Source organism: Calidris pugnax, unplaced genomic scaffold (assembly GCF_001431845.1).
Source record: "Calidris pugnax isolate Ruff unplaced genomic scaffold, ASM143184v1 scaffold44, whole genome shotgun sequence".
In the NCBI taxonomy this organism is placed as follows: Eukaryota; Metazoa; Chordata; class Aves; order Charadriiformes; family Scolopacidae; genus Calidris; species Calidris pugnax.
The window spans coordinates 862,887-876,305 of NW_015094506.1; the positions used below are offsets into that span (position 1 = coordinate 862,887).

Sequence of the window (13,419 nt, forward strand, 5' to 3'; positions counted from 1 at the left end):
TTGTGCCTCAACTTCCTGGGGGTTTTTTTTTTTTTCCCTTTTCTTCTTTTTTTTTTTTTTTTTTTTTCTTTTTTTTTGAACGAAGACTCCGGTATTTTAAATGAGTTGTGGTTCGGTGGAGCAGGATCCCAAAGTTGACGTTTCTTATTCCAGCTCCCTCTGTTTGTCAGGGAAGGGAAAATGGAACGAGCCGCATCTCAGGGAATCCGAGTTGAAATCGGGTGGTTTTCTCCTGCCTTCTCCTAAGCGTGCACAGGCACATGCAAACACTTTGATTCAGCTTACATACGAAATATCTGTCAGGCTGACATGCAAATATTGGAGGAGGGGAGAAGGGAACCGGGAGAACAAGGATAACTGGAAGCCTAGATCAGGTCTTCAGATAAGCCCTGTTAAGTTGTTATAGCCACAGAGGATGCGTTACAGCTAATTATCTATTGTGTTAAGTCACCTTCTCTCCCATGAGAGACCCAAAGGAGGATGCCAAGCGGGAGCAAAAGAAAGAGTCAAAGCCTCCTCCTCGGTGTAAACAGATGTGGCTCCGTTATGTTTCTCTGGCGGTTTTAGTCCAGCCGTGGATGTCCTCCCCAGAGGCTCTGCTGAACCTCCCCTCAGAATGCATCTGCTGTGTCGGGGCCGTGGGTTGCAGGACCCTTGTGCTTTATTCTAGGGCTGTTCCTGGCAGGCATCTCCTCCCCAGGAGTGCCACCCTTGTTTTTTTCCTCGAGTCCTGGTACTGTGCCTGTGGTAGGTTTCAGATGGCACAGTGTTGCGTTTCTGACATTGCAGCACTGGCTGTGCAGGCTCCTACTGAGCCTTTCATTTTGTTTTGCGGCTCTCTCTAACTCCCTCTGTATCAGCTTGCTGGATTTAAATTAACTTCATTCTGACCCTCATTTATCTACCTTACAGGGACTCGATTTGGTGTTTTCATCTCCATTTTGTTGTAGCTTTACCTGGCACTAATCTCCTTGGTAGCTCAGTCCTGACTCCATCAAAATGCCATTTTTCTAAGATGTTTGAATTAGACCCAAGCAAGTTGTCCATTTTGTTTTACCTCCCTTCCTGTGTCATTATGTTTTCTATGCAAATGACTGTAATGTTGTTTTGCTTTTTAGCATCTTATAATGCGTAGTTTGACATCCGGTTAACATATATTTAGACTTACAGGTGCAAGCAAGAGTCAGGCCTTCTCGTAATAAAAGCCGGTTTTTATTGCTGTTTATGTTTATTTAGATTTAATCCAGGGATGCCTTGCGTGCTCTTAAGTACTTTCATGGCAACTAAAACAGCCATTATAAACCATTAAACACATCAGCCTGTTTCTTTGCCAGTGAGATATGTATCTGTTTATATAGTCCTCACCATTTTGATGTCTGAGTGCTCCATGGTTGGTTGCAAATGTTTCCTTCTCAGGCACTTAAAAGGTGGGGAAATTTGATGTGAGAGATTATTTGACCTGCTCAAAACTATTTGGGCAATCTGTGGTAGGAGGCTAGGACTGCTGGAAGCTACATCTCTATATAGCAGTATAACCACAAGCTCATCCTTTCTCCGTACTCAGTACTTGAAACACCATGATAAAGCAATTTAATAGGTAGGAGGCTTCTCCTCACATCTCTCTGCACTACTCCAGGAGAAGAGATGGCTCTTGTACTTTGGAGGTTCGATAAATCAGGGTGCCATTCCCCAGCTGGGTGGCATGTGGACACGCAGGCACTGAAATTGGCAGATTTGGTCCATCAGACGTGGAGGAGAAGTGGTGGCTGAGTTTCTGGAAGCACCATGGTCAGTATGGTCTGAGTGAAGGGGGAGAAAGGAAAGCAGCACAAAAGCAAAGCCTCTAGCAGTACCTTACCTGCAAGCAGGGTTTTTTGGATGGGAGGTGGTGTCTCTCTGGCAGGCAAATGTCAAACCTTTAAACATTTTCTAGGCTAAATTCAACACCTTAAATTCCATCTGGACAGTGAAACAGGCAACCCGTGAAGATCATGGGATGCAAGTAAGGAGGAAGATGTGTTTATGCATGATGTAGTTCGAGATTGCTCTTACACAGTTTGTGAACACGAGCGTTCGGGAAGATGGTCTGAGGATCTGCAAGACACAAACCAGCCTTTCAGGGCTGTGTGGAGCATTTAGTGGTTTAGCTGAGGTGTCTTAGACTGGTGTCATCTTGGAAGTTGCTGAATAAGGTCAGTATTGCACGATAACTTTCTCCTTCCTGTAAATGATGGTCATGCACCTTCAGGCAAAGATGACTGAGCTGGTTCCTTCGGTGGGGGCTTGTCTTGGATACATCAGCCCTAAGCTTGGACAGCTGCCTTGACAGGAGCTCCGCTCTCCAACAGCTGCCTGCGCGTCCCTGGTGCGGGGCTGAAGGCCCGTGGATGAAGGTGGTGGTGCTCCTTCGTGCGTTGCAGGCAGCAGGCCACATCGCCTCGATAAGCCTCTTGGCAACCTCTGGTGTGGTACGGCAGTAGGGATGACAAAGGAGAAGCAGGCGGTGGCGTCAGGAACAAGCCACTGGAGTACTCCAGCAGCTGCTGGCGTCTTGGCTGAGCTTATCCCAGTCACTGTATCAGAAAGAATAGACCTTAAAAGCACTCTGAGGTAGTAATTTTTTTTTTCTCCCCCTGCACAACCAGAATTTTAATGTCATGGTTGAATGAAAATTAAAAACTTTACGTTTGGGATTTTATTTGCGCTCAAATGTTTCAATTACGAGCTCCGTCTGAACAGCACGGTACGCATTTTACATCCTGTAACAGTCGCACAGAGTGTTATTTCCCTTGAAATAGTGGGAGCAAAATATTGTGTGCTCAATGAAAGGCAGTAAAAGCGAGCACCTCTGTGGTTTAAGCTGTATTATTTTCGTTTCTTTATTGCTCATCAAACCCCTACTTTTAGGCCGGATTCGAGAGTTGCTTTCAGATGACTGGGGAGTTTCCCCAGGTCTTGGATCCAGCAAAAATCATAGGAGTAATCCACTTATTTAATTTTCACTGGGGATGCTTGGATGCCAGGTCCAAGTAATTCAAAAGTCACCAACACTGTGTCATAAAGGTCCTCTTTTACCAGGCGGAGGAAAGGTATTAGACAACACTTAGATTAATATAGAGTTTAGAAAATGGGTTGTTTCTGTTTCAGCCTTGGGGGGTCTCCTTATCTTGGGTGGCAGGACTCCTGGCGGGAAGGGCAGAGGCCACGAGGGAGACAGCCAGGGATCGTGGGGAGAAGGTTTCTGTGGAGCCACCAGCGTGTACAACGCCGCCTTGTCTGTTTGTGTACAGCTACTAAAAATAGTTATTTGGAACCCAACTGCATCTCTGTGGTTTCTTCTTAATATTACTTAGAGAGGAAGACACAACAACTAGGAAGAAACCCAGGATTAGGTCAGGCTTGGCTGACACGTGTCAGCTAACTTCAGTTTAACCTCAGCCTCTTCTCCTAATCCAAGCGAACTAGAGGGACTCCAAGCAAATGAGCAATACCAATATATTAGCAGAGCTTAACCAAATCAGTTAATGCTTTTAAGTTCTGATACATATGTATACAGATGTGTTGTATGTAGAGACCATACCCTTTACTGGTGAGGATACTGTTATCTGATTGTTGCTTCTCTGCTTTCTATTGTAATTGAACCATTCAAGGTTCTATTACGGCTTTAGGGGCAACGTAAAAATCAATCTAAAACTTATTTCAGCTGGGATGATAGAGGAATATTTGGGCGCAAAATGGAATTTCATGCCTTTTTCCTGGGCTTTTTTAACTGCAGTTTCAAGAACATCTTTTTTTCTCCCCGTTATATTTCAATTCTATTTTTTGCTAGGGAAAAAAATAATACAATTCAGTTCAGAGTTTCTTACATGCCTCTCTATGTTATACTCGGGGGTCTTTGCTCTTGTGTTTTCCCCACCTGCTTCTTGGCACTTGAGTACCTGGCCCGGAGGAGGTTGACAGCAGCAGCGGTGCAACAAATAATGTGTATTTTCACTCTATTTTCTTACCTGACAAGCTTCCAAGCAAACTTTCACACCCTCTCTAAAGCAATTGTGCCTTTGTGCCCTCTCCCTATGGGAGGGAGAATCGCCTGTCCCCAGGGCAGAAGGCTGTGCCTGGTTGTGGCTTGTGGCCACTGATGTTGGTGGAAGCTGGAATGGCCGTGAGGAACCGTGTTCCTTCCCTGGGGGGAGCTGTGCATTGCTCAAGCATCTGGTGTTGGCAGGAGCAGGACAGACAGATGCTCATCTTGTGTGTGCTCGTTGCAGACCTCCGTTGCTTTCTGAGGGTTGTGAAGGAGCAATGGTGGGACTGGGAAGTGGAGATCCAGTGGGAGGTTGCTGTTTAGTTGACTGGCTGATGAAGGTTTGTTTCCCTCTGGATGTTTTTATTCATATAATTTGTTTCAGTTATGAGTATAACATTAAAAAATAACCAACAAACATTCCCAGAAATGGTTATACCAGAAGCACCCAGAATAATCATAAAGATGATGTATGACAATATGATTATTCCCGTTATCATGTTGGAAAGTACCTTAAAGCTGCTCGAAGATACTTTGAGTGAAAAAGACGCCATGGTTAGTGTGTTGGCCTCTGTGCAGTGTGTATCAAACCAAGCTGTCAGTTATAAGCAGGAAATCTTCCCTGTTGTCCAGACTAAATACCCAGGGGCACACCAGCTGAGGACTTGCAAAGCCTGAGCCTCTTCTCCCTTATTCTGGACAAGGACCTTGTTGTCCTCTCGCAGACTCAAGAGGAAAGCTTTATGGTTTTCCCCCCACCTTGCCCCCAGTGATGGTGTGAAAGGAGAAAGCCGCGCTCAGATGACACCAGAGGAGAGCCGTTTCCTGGAGCGCGTGGGCGCTGGCAATTAAATCCTCTGCCCGGAGTAATTTCCTCTGGCCAACGTGTAGTGCAAAAAGAGCGGGGGCTCCTTTCAGACAGCTCGTCGAAACTAGCAGCTTCCACCCAAAATAGCTCTGTTGCTGGCCCAGTAGAGGCTGTACAGAAAAAGCAAGGAGGGGATGGGTGAGGGAGTTCATCACCAGGACATGCTCCCTTGCTGCGGGGGATCATGAGCAGTAGCGCTGCCACCATTTGTGTCCCCAAACAGGGACCAAGAGGGCAGCCTGGAGCCCGGCAGACTGCTCCTGTGAGATCCTTTAACACCAAGTGTTAGCATTAAGGGCTGGGCAGTGAAACCAGCAGCTGCTCAGTGTTGTAGACTTGATTTTTTTCTCCAATACTGTCGCCTCCAGAATCTCCTGTATGTATGATCTTCACAGCCTGCATCCCTGCCTGCTCACTTTTCCGGTCTCCTCCCAGTTTCAAGACTTTGCTGGTTGGACAAGATGATCTTTAAGGTCCCTTCCAACCTAGAAGATTCTGTGATTCTGTGTTTCTGTGCCTCTCTCAGTCTCCCAGGCTGGGCCATCGTGTCCAGGCCTGGCAGCAGTGCTGTCCTGCCAGTCCCTCTGTCCCAGCGCTCCGTCTGCAGGGCGTTTTCCTTTGCCCTGGGCGTTGGAGATTTCAGCAGGGTATAAGGAAAAAGTAAGGGCTTTTTTTTTTCCTTTGCTCTTCTCCTTGTTTTCTTCCTTACCGAAGCTGCACCAGCTCCATATAAATCTGTAATGACAATTGTTACGTGCCTGGTAAGTATTTTAAAGATTTTTAAAAGATGGAGTCAAAACTATCACAGAGCTTGTCCATCAGCTTAACCTGTAGTTACTTTGCCGGACGTGTTGAATGGGGACGACCTGGAAAAAAACCACAGGCGATATAGAGGCTGAAGCCTCAAACGTGGCTCTCGATCTGTCCTTCCTTTCAGGGATTTCCTACAAGAAAGAGTCCCTATCAGTGGGCTCAGTGTGGCCACATCTGTCTGTCAGCACGTAAGCTTCCCATTTTCGCAGAAGGTAGTAGCAATCCTGCTGTTGTAGGCTGTGAAGAGATACAGTCTGGTGATCAGTCACTCCTTTTTGCTTTCCATAAAGCTGTATCTCTCTCCTGTAAGAACAGAGGAGAGGAGGCCACTGCTTAGGTGAAACGAGTCAGTGAGAAGTCAGCTGTCGGCTTGTTTTGATAGCAGGAGTGAGGGGTATGTTTCTGGGAGAAGCTGAAGAACCAGGAGCCATCATGGGTCTGGATTGGTTCAGCAGCATGGATGGGTTACAGGCACTTATGCTGATGCCTTGCTGAGGCTGCAGAGGTTTGTCTTGGTTATATTAATTAATTTACCTTGTTATACTGAACTGATACTTTTGAATCATCACAGTCCTTCACCAGGCAGTTTGTGGGTGAGGAGAACTTCCACAGCATGGTTTATGGGACGTGGTCATTTTCTTGGGCTCTGTTTAAGTAGTGCCTATCATCTTGATGGTATTTTCATCTCTTCCTTGATTCCAATGCTCAGCTCATAGTAAGCAACGCCCTTTTTTGGTGTAATTCCTCCTGGAAACAACCCAGGAGGTTTTATATTATGGTACTATAAAAGGGCTGTTGGCATCCTGTGGTAAATACGTGGACCACCTTGGGGGCTGAGAAGTTGCTTGGGACACTTGCAGTTTCCCATGGGGATTCTTTTAGCCCGTCACTGATAAGGAAAATAAATCAGCTTTGACTTGACTTTAAAAGTTAAACAATACTGGATTGGTAATAAGGAACAGGAAGAAAATTAGACCACTTGTACCAACAGGCCTCAGGGCAGGTGATTGTGTCCCTGCTGAACCGAGCTGGTAGAGCCGGGTAGGGGTGGAAGGACTCGTTCACCCCAGTTGGTTCCAGGCTGTTAAAAAGCACCGTGTTAAATGGTATCCCACTTGCTTGAAAATTTTGGTCCAAATTCTGGTCCTGGCGGCTGTTACACAGTCCTGGTGTAAATCTGCTTGGTGGTGGTAGGTTGTCTGTCATCAGTGGGCACAACAGATCTGGTTGGTGAGGACTTCACTGGCGTGACACCTGGGGACTGGGCTCTTCCTACCATTGTGCTCAAGGCAGTAGTGGGTATTGACACTGTGTATGGAACTGCTGATACTGAATATACTATCGATGCAGTATATGGAGGCACAAGGGACAGGTATAAGCTCTTTTTTCCTGGTGTTGTAAGGCAGCGGAAAGTGAAAGTGCAGGGAGGGATCGGTTCTGCAGGATGTGTGGGAGGCAGGATGCTTGCCAGGAGATAGGAGCACTTGGAGGCATCGCAGCCAAGCTGGGAGGGACGGGTAATACCTTTGGGTCAGCAAGTTCAGAGCCTGCTTTCAGAGCCCTTACTTAGGAAGATCTCGCTCCTGTGAACAGCGCATGGACTTGACGTGGCCATAAAGGTCTCGGGTCAGGCTTGTGAGTCAGCAGGCGAACAGGAACCTTCAGGAAGTTTAGAGAAGAGGCCTCTTCAAGGACTGGATTTCTGTCCTTGAGTGCTGTGGAGTAGCACCTGGACCTGTGAGAGTCTGAGGCTTTAAAATTAATAAAACCACCCTGCTTTTAAATTTCACTGCCATGAAATATTGCTCCCAGGTGGGGGAAGTGAGCAGGGCTGGGGTTGCAGCAGAGGTATGGTGAATGCATTTGCATTTTCAAGGCGGTCAAATAATTGGAGGAAACTTTGCATCCCGCGGTGTTTCGTAGTTTTTCTGGCCCCATGGTAGTCTTGGATAAACACTTCTGGGCTGTAGCGCCTCTGCTAATATATTGTGTTTGGCTGTGAACAAGGAGCTAAAACTGGGGAAGATCGGCTTTTCCTTGCAGAGGGCTGAGCAAGCCTTGCCAACCCCTCTCTGGGATGTTACCCAGCAGGGATTTGGAAAAATAGACATTGTGGGGCTGTGGGCCGCATCCAGTCCCCCGGCTGCAGGTCCTTTGCCTCAGGTGAAGCATCTTTGCTTCTCCGTCACCTCAAAGCAGAGGATGTGGCCAGTAGACAAGCTGCCACTGGTGGGGTGGGCCAGGTGCCCCAGGGGCTGATGCTGGACCCCAGCCCGCTGGTGGGAAGTGCTGCCAACAAAGCTACAAGTGTTTCGCCAAAGAAGCTATAGATGCCCCATCCCTGGAGGTGTCCAAGGCCAGGCTGGATGGGGCTTTGAGCAACCTGGTCTAGTGGGAGGTGTCCCTGCCCACGGCAGGGGGGCTGGAACAAGATGATTTTTAAGGTTCCTTTCAACCTAAACCGTTCTATGAAAGAGAAGAGAGATTTCACAGGTTGGAGTCATTTTGTGTACCTACTGACATGCTTTTTGTGGAGGATGCTAAGAAGACTTTTTTCTTTTTTTTTGTAATACAGGGGCATTTTTTTGCATGCTAGTGTGTCACAGGAATGGCTTTCACTGAATCATTCACTGTAAATCTTGGTAGATGGATTATTTTGCTCTGGGTTACAGTACAATGAACAGAATTTCTATGGGCTGGATGCAGGATATCTCCAAACCTCCAATTCTGTTACTTTTCTTGATGTTTATAAAATAAGGGTCACACAACTCAATACTTCAGAAGAATTATCCTTGTACTACTGGTGTTATTTCACTTGTCTAACGTACATTTTGTGTGGAGTGTTGTATGATACAAAATATTCCAAAGGTATTGCTAAACCTAATCCTGTAGTCCTTGCCTAATTTCAGTGGTGAGGGCGGCCCCTCAAATACAAGGACAACCTCTCGCATACGGTGACAAATTAGAGAAACTCTTGAGTCAAAGCTGTAGGCCCAGATTTAGTTTTGCTAAAAATAAGCTTTTTCAAAACTGAAGATTGATATCAGTACCTCACTGCAGATACTTATTTATAATTTGAAAGGAAGTTGGTTTTGGTTTTTTTCCCCTCATTGTTTTACTGATTCGTGGTGTTCAGCTTGAAGTCTGGAAAGTGAACTCCACTCGGCGCAGCCTGTAAGCCCTCATGCTCACTGGCTAGCCTATTTCCTCTGGCCCACATAAGAAAAATCCTAAAAATAGTTCAGTAACGTATGTTTTCAAAAGTAAATTAGATTTTAAAAATAAGAGCTTCGGTTTAATTATCTGGCATGCTCTCAGTAAGGAGGAAGGTTTTCAAAATACGCAATTCCTTTAACATGGAAAAAACCCACAACCCCAAACAAGCCACCCTGTCGGTAGTTAGGAGCTGCTGTTGCTTTGCTGTTGTGCTTTTCCTATGAACTAGTTCTTCCTTATACCACCCTGCTCCCAAAAAATTGCCTTGTGCATCAGATGGTTTTATAGTGAAAAAGAGTTTTGCACGCTGAGCGGATGCAGGGGCAGACACCAGCAACGCGCAGGTTCTTTTTAAGGAAAAATTCCCACCTGTGTGAATGAATATGATGCCTTGTTTCCCATTTTAAAGAGCATGTTTGGTAAACTACAGGTAAGACAAGCAGGAGTAATTTCAACTACTTTATGTGTTTAAATGTAGGGATGAGATAAACACCTATCTAATGGAGAGGGTGCTGGGCTTACGTAGCAATGTTCTTGCAGCCAAAAGCCAAGGTAGATAAGGCAGTGACGTTGTCTGTCTGACATACATCAGCAGTTTAAACAGTGGTGGCTGAATGCTTCTAAAGCAAGATTAAATACAACAAGAGAAAAATACCCTACCCGAAGCTTATTTGCCCCCTTAAGCATACAGATAGTCTAATTGATTTTCAGGAAGGATATGGGCTGTCACCTCTCTTCGGCACATAGAAACTGCGTATGCGTGGGATAATTGGTGGGTTTTATGAGGAGACCTGTGGCGATGAGAGCCATCAAACCGCCAGAGCAGATGGGGATGCTGATGTCTGCCAGTTCTGCCTGCTCTCGGCTGACCAGGGATGTCATGGGGAGAGAAGGGCTTGAGACAGAACTTGAGGTTGTGGAGAGACTCGGTTATCAGACGGGTGGGAAAACACCACCTTATCAGAGATGGTGAGGTTCTATCGAGACACCTTTAATTAGAGACTGTGTCGATGTGAGGCAGGAGCTGGTGAGTCACAAAGTGTTTTCTAAGGTTTTGGGCTGGCCATGGATGCTCAGGCGTCGGCCGCTATTGCAGGTGACTTCTCTTTTGTTCGGAGTGAGGAGGCACAGCCATGGCAAGGTCTTCCTTTGGAAGGGACCCCGCCAACCTTACCCTCCCTTTGTCACCTTGAGATTAGATGGCTCTGATATGCCCAACCTAAGGCGATGCTTTGGGATTCCCTGGGAGTTCACCTGGAATGCTGCTGCCTGCTTAATAGCTGCTTCTCATGCAAACACACCCAAACTGGAAAACTGGCTACAAAGCCAGTTGCTGAGCAGAGTGAGACCTGTACCGTGGAAAGGAGCTGCAGGGCCCACGGGCAGCTTGTGCAATCCGTGTTGCACACTCCCCACGGTGCTGCTGAGACATCCCCAGCTAGAGAAAGAAGGTGCTGTGGGAACACTGGGTTCCTTAGGGTTGGGATTCACACTTTTTGTGGTCTGATAGGGTCTGAGTTGGATGAGCCCCTGGGAAAACATCCATTTTGGGGGTAAGAACAGTATTCAAGAGAAAAAGGGTTGAGAGAGCAAGGACTTCTTAATTTACTTCTCCCCTTGACTGTGGCTTGATGAGCATTGTGGGGCCGAGTTCTGACTTTGTTCCCCTCGAAGGCTTGCAGTGCTGCTGGCGTTGCACTGAGGCGCTGAAATAATTGTTGTTATTTAAACAAACACACAGGTATTGGCTGTGCGAAAAATTGGCAGAGGGAAAAATGAGAACAATTCAGCACCTTCATAAAGCATCCTCTGAGCCTGAAGTAATTAGTTCGGTTTCGGTAGCCTCATTTCCAGAAAGAGAAAGAATAGTGCAAACAGCAGAAAAGATAATGAAAGTTGGGGGTCCCAAGGGGAGTATTTCGGTACGGCGATAGTCAACCAAAGTGGCGTTATTTGGTCCAGAAAGAAGGCACTCAGGAGAAGCTGTGATTGCAGCGTGCAAGAGAGTGAGTGGCAAAGGGGGAGCTGATCAGCCCCCTAATTTTTTGCAGGATGCAAGAAGATTAAATGAAACTGGAAGACAGTAAATTAAATAACTCTATAGGGCCCTTTCCTTTTTGCAACATACAGGGGGTTTGTGGAACTGTGTATTGCAGGGAAGGAATGGGAAGAAGCAATTTGTTGGGGTTATGCACGTGAAGGAGAAGGTTTCTAAAGGTTATATTAATACTCTGCCTTGTATTAATAACTGCAGAGGAAGTACTGTTTCATATTCTAGCCCGAGCTTCGCTTGGACGGCCTTCCTGGGCATTGCACAAGATGTGATGGGCGTTCCTGGCCTTCCTCTGTGCTGCAGAACCATTCCCTGCTGACGGGGCGCTCTGCAAACACAGGCTCCTTCCCGCAGCATTGTTCACACGGATAAACTTTATTCGTTTCACTAGTCCCGTGAATGACTAAGAGCCCCAGGACTGAATGATCTGCTGTTTTAAGCTCCTTTTGTGATAACTTCTGTAGGTTTCCTTCTGCAGTTTTGACATGGGCAAACCTTCCTTTCCTGGCTTTCGTATGTGCTCCCTGTGTTAGGAAGGGGCGACCCTCTAGATAGAGCTGCTATTTTTTCCCCCCAACCCCCTTAACTTCAAAGAAGTTCAGTATTTGCGTAAGTGGCTCACTAATTTACTGCATTCTGGCTTAATCTCCCTTGAATGCCTTTCTGAAAATAGTCTGTCCAGATGAGGTAAAAATATTCACTGTCAAAGCAGAGTATTTAGAAATAGATGTAATTTTGAGTTGTATCAAATAGAAACCCAAGAATTTGCATTTGATTAAGGACAGGTGTGTAACTTTTGGCGCAGCTGTTTTTTAGGTTGTTAGCTGGAATTTTTTTGACCTACTGGAAAAAAGACCCTTAATAAATCTGGCATCGGTGCTACAGCGCTGTGAGCTTGGTGTTCGGTAGGAAGAAGGATGCAAAGTACCGCTTCATTACTCTGGGCTGTTGCATCAATAATGTAGTAACGTAATGTCTTGTAGAGAAAATAATGGGCTCTAATGGTGTAACCAGTGTGCTTACTGATACCGCAGCACAATTAATTGTGGCTTTCTTGGAATTAAGTGCTGCAAACAACTGGATGCAGGGCGTTTGAGCTTAACCTCCTCCCTGCGAGGAGGTCAGTAGCCTTACCCCGTCCCCTTGGGATGATCTGCAGAAAAATAAAAATGAGGCTTGTTAATTGAAAATGATGGGAGTGGGTTTCTCCATTTGTCATCAAGCAGCGTGCGAGAGGCTGATGCTCTGCTTTCTCAGCCCTGTGTTTTGTGCTGTGTTATTTCTTAAAGCACTTCATAATGCACCTTTGACCCCACTTGGAAACTGAACAGGATGTTTTGAAGGGATTTTAAGTGACAGTTGTCTGTTAGAAGATTTCTTTCCTATAATGAAATGAAAGAATTGTTCAATTTTATCTTTAATTTGTTATAAAAGAGCCAAAATGATACATTCAATCATTTCATAACCACACACTTTCAAAACTGTGTTTATTTGATCTTTTTGCCGCAGAAGATAATTGTTTCATACAAAACTAAGTATTTTCTGGTAATGGGTTACTTGCTTTTTCACATGTATGTAGCAGCTTTGTTTTAAAAAGACTGTGCCAGGGAGAGGTCATACTTGAGTTCACAGAAGTGACAGTATGCATTTAAAAAGTGGGACGCTTCTTTTTATGTAGCATAGAGAAGCAGTCATAGGTATCCATGTGATGTGAACTCGGGACTGGGACGATTCACCATTTAATTACCTGAGAATAGCAGCTCACCCTTTCACATGAGTTTGCTGGAATTTTGCTGGTGGCTCTCTCTGTTAATAAACATTTACCTCATTACCTGAAGGTGCTACATACAGACAGGCGTTTAGTGTGTTGTAGGCTGCCCGTAGCCATAAGCCTCCAAGGCCATAGCCAACTAATGGTGGTGGTGAGTTTTCTCCATGGGAACAAGGGGGAGCTTCTTGTGCTCTTGGGCCACAAGCCAGGCTTATTTTTCTTCGTACATTTTCTACATGAATTTGGTGTCAGCTTTCTTCCAAAGAGTACAAAATCATAATTTATTTTATTTATAGAGCTGTGTGATTTATACCCTGAGATATGTCTCGGTGGTTTCAAATTACAGAGAAGCATGGAAATTTTGGCTGATTTTTCTCTTACCCAGTCCGTAGACTCTAAGCTGCAGGTCCAAGCTTAAAACTCAGCAGCTGGTAATGAAAGCAGAATTCAGTTTCATGGCCTCAAGTCTTGCTGTAAACATTTCCTAAATTTCTGCTTGATAATACCTGATGAGGACATGTTGCAGTGATCTTCTTAGGCTTATTATTGTGGGGGAAAGCGACTTCAGTTGCATTTAGGTCAAGTATAGTATCAGGCAGATCTAGTGGTTGAAGAATGGAAAAGTTCAACTGAAGTCAGTATAGCTGTGTTTTTAAACAAAAAAAAAAAAAAAA

General features: G+C 45.5%; 1 protein-coding gene across 1 annotated transcript in view; it reads left to right on the top strand.

Annotated features, from left to right (window-relative positions):
• The window catches only part of BTBD11 (BTB (POZ) domain containing 11), a 178,846-nt gene that overhangs the window by 949 nt on the left and 164,478 nt on the right, over positions 1-13,419 (top strand). The gene's annotated exons all lie outside the window — the stretch shown is intronic.